Source organism: Euphorbia lathyris, chromosome 8 (genome assembly GCF_963576675.1).
Source record: "Euphorbia lathyris chromosome 8, ddEupLath1.1, whole genome shotgun sequence".
Taxonomy (NCBI): Eukaryota; Viridiplantae; Streptophyta; class Magnoliopsida; order Malpighiales; family Euphorbiaceae; genus Euphorbia; species Euphorbia lathyris.
In genome coordinates, this window is record NC_088917.1 from 48,327,260 (window position 1) to 48,331,082 (window position 3,823).

The window sequence follows — 3,823 nt, forward strand, 5'->3', positions numbered from 1 at the left end:
AACGGTTTTAAAACAATTTTCAGAAAATAGGAAAAACTACTATAGATTTCTGTTTTATCTTTAGAATTAATAAAACTGATTTTATCAATCTAACTATAAAACTAATAGATTTTGTTATGATGATTATCAACCAAAATAATTAGGAAAATACGCATAATCTATTTTAATTAAAATTAATTAAAACTTATTTATCTTTAGAATTAATTAATCAAAACAATTTGTTAATTAATCCTAACTATAAATATTTATTCAATCCTATTGAAAAACTTCTAAATTTTCATATATGAAATAACGGATTTAACGATGTCTCTGATACCACTGTTGGAAATTAGGCTAAGGTATAGCAGCGGAAATATAAAATTTTTAACCTATTTCCGTTAACCCTAGGATCCGTTAATCGTTATTTCATATAAAGAGGGATAAGAAGAATTACCTTTTGATGATCAATCTACCGTTGTTAATGAAGTGCCCACAACTCTTCTCCGAGTTCCCAAGCACGAAATAAAACACGAGAAGATTAAGTTAGAATCAACTGTTGAATAGCAACCAAAATAGATTGCCTCTAATTAATCAACACAAGATCAAGGATAAAAGCAATAGATGAAATCAATTGATCGGAAGGAAGCCGTAGAAAATCTCGTCCTCGAACTAGGGGTCGAAAATTCTCTTTCTTTCTTTAGGGTAGGTTTCGAAAATCACTAGCCTTGGATTAGGGTTGAAGCATTTCGAATATCACATAGTGGGGGGGGGGGGGGTATTTATAATCTCTTGTATCTAATCCCTAGTTAGATAGAATTAGGTTACTGAATAAGAATTCAATTCGGCATAGAATTCCTAATTTATTATCTCATTATATATCTAACATATTAAGGATAATAATAATAACCTTATTGGATAATAATAGGAGTATTATAATCTAATTAAAACTCCTAACTTATTTATCTCTTAATGAATTTAATTCATAATCCTAATCTAATTAGGATTGATTAAAATCAAATTAATTATTCATGTACCATACATGAATTTCGACCCCCCATGGTCCATGGGCCTCATTGGGCTCAATTGGGCTTCCATCAATTAATTAACATCTATCTCTCTTTTAGGTTCCAAGTCTTATGTGTGACCCATTAGGTTCCTATTACTACTGGCCGTATGCAACTATTAAATTAATTTTCAAAGAATTATATTTAATCTTTGCATAACGGAATGATGTACAGAGTATATGATTAGCAAGTCCGTAATCATTCCCCTAGAGCCATAAAAAGACAGGTTGATTCTGTCGTTAACCTTTCCGTATTAGTTACAGTATAATTCGATCCTTTATCAACTACATCCTTGAACTGAATCTTATGACTATGGATGATGTCAAGTCACATATAGCGAGACGTTCGTTTTAATTGTACAGGCCGAGTCAACTCAAATAGATAGGTTAAGTGAAATCTGTATTTCAAGTCTTAAGCTATCACATTGCAAGGATTTAGAGTCGAGTCTTCCACAAGCGATCCTTGGATGTATCTCCCATTTATCGGGAGTGATAAATGCTCAATCCAATATATAACGATCCCGCAATCACTTCATGTGATACCCAACGTCTACTGTTCACACCCCAGAGTCATCTCTGTTAAGGATCGTGTTACACCAGAGTCAAAGCGTCACATTCCGTAATCCAGAATACCAATTAATATTCCTTTGTGTCTGAGGATTAGTTATACCTATTAATACCAATGAGATGAACATGTGACAAGGATGAATCTACCCATCATGTTATCTCAAATCGGATCTCCAATCCTAATGAACTCCCTTTCATTGGATCCACGTAACTGTCCAGATATCTATATATATGAAGCTTGTGAGATCAGCTTTCTGTCGGACAGAAGACATTGTTACATGCAAGTCTCAACAGTGATATGTCAATCCTGGGCATATCACTTGACTTGGGGTGGTTTTAAGTTTATTAGTTTATCATAAAGTTTAGTCTCACTTCATGCTTGTATGAACACTTTATGATCACTTTAAACAAATTTACGGATTTCCTTTTATTAGACTTTATTTAGTGCTTAAAAGGGATTGCCTTTATATAGTTATAAAACATATATATCATTAAAACAAATGATATAAAGAACACTTCATTTACATTAAGTTTGTATCCTATAACAATTGTCTATAGGACAATAAACCCCAACAAAAGTAACATGTTCCGCTGTGCCTAACCTGTTCTACCTTTTATCCACTATCAAGTAATCGTTTTTATAAGTTAAATCATTGACTTTGTTACCTATTCACAATATCTTTGAATCTAAAGAATTCACACACCACGAACACACTGTTCTGCAAGGTTTTTTTCTAGTAAAATTTGGTCCTCAATCCCTGTGGAGACGATACTCTATTTATCACTTTATTACTTGTATCTAGTGCACTTGCTAGAGTCTATTCAGAGGACAACAAGTTTTTGGCACCATTGCCGGGGATTGAAAGCAACAAAATTTATCTGAAAATTTCTGTAAAACAAGGTGTTTTTAATCTGTTTGCTAAGTCGTGCAGCCAAAAGTAGTGCTCCCAGTGTCTATGCGCAGAGCTGGACCACCAGCTTTTCCTATCGATCTTGAGTTAGAGAGAACGTGTAGACGAAACCGAGCGGGAGCTCGACGAGCAAGACAAATAGAGCGACAAAGAGAAAGAAGGATGGCTGGAAGAGTACCACCAGAACAACCAGTTCAACCTAATCAAGAAGAGGAAGGAGAGAACAACAATCCTCCAGTTATGAGGATCGGAGACTATTCCAGACCAACCACGGAAGGACACTCGTCGTGCATTGTGTTGCCTAACGAAGGGAACAACATGTTTGAAGTAAAAGCATCTATGATACAAATGTTGCAGGCAGCAGTGCAATTCAATGGATACCAGTCGGAAGATCCAAACGGGCATATCTAGGAGTTCATTACACTATGCAACACTTTCCGATTAAACCGAGGAGTCTCCGATGAAGTGATAAGGCTAAAGTTGTTTCTTTTTTCTCTCAAAGATAAAGCAAAGAATTGGCTAAAGAACCTACAGCCAGGAACCATTACCACTTGGGAAGATATGGCCTGTGCTTTTCTAATGAAATACTTTCCACCTAGACAGGCCATCAAACTCAGAAATGAGGTATCTCATTTTGTCCAAGAAGATGATGAATCCTTAGCCGAGGCATGGGAAAGGTACAAAGAGCTATTAAGGAGGGTACCGAATCATGGCATCCCCATGTGGATGCAAGTACAGAATTTTTACAATGGAGTCACCAACATTTATAAAATCTAGATTGAATCCATTGCCAATGGTAACCCTGAAGATCTTGAACCACAAGCCTTGTACGACCTTATTGAGAGAGTCATAAGCACAAGCTATAACTGGCACTCAGCTAGGAGTGAAGGAAAAAGAGCGGGGAATGAGGATGTTGTGTCGAAACTGGCCACCCAGGTGGAACAGCTTGCAAGGCAGCTCAGCAAGATTAATGTATCATCCATTCACTGCGAACCACCATTCAATGATGTTTGTGATTTTTGTGGAGGGCCTCACTTCAACATCAACTGTCCTGGAGTCAAGCAAGGGAAAGGTGAGCAGGAACAATGTGATTATGCTGGATATAATCAAAGGAACCCACCAAACCCATACTCCAATACTTACAACACTGCTACAAGAAATCATCCAAACTTCGGATGGACTGGACAGCCGAATCAGCAGGAACAACCAATGTACCAGCAGCAACAAGGAGGACATTACCAAATGCAGCCTCAACAACCTTATAAACAGCCTGTTCCACCAAAGGAAGATGTAGAACAGGACA

At 36.6% G+C, this 3,823-nt stretch overlaps 1 non-coding gene across 1 annotated transcript; it reads right to left on the minus strand.

Moving 5' to 3' along the window:
- Positions 1-3,129: 3,129 nt before the first annotated feature.
- LOC136204963 (small nucleolar RNA R71) lies at positions 3,130-3,236 on the minus strand. Its single transcript, XR_010675773.1, has one exon. It is a non-coding gene; the product is annotated as a small nucleolar RNA R71 (small nucleolar RNA).
- Between the last annotated feature and the right edge of the window lie 587 nt (positions 3,237-3,823).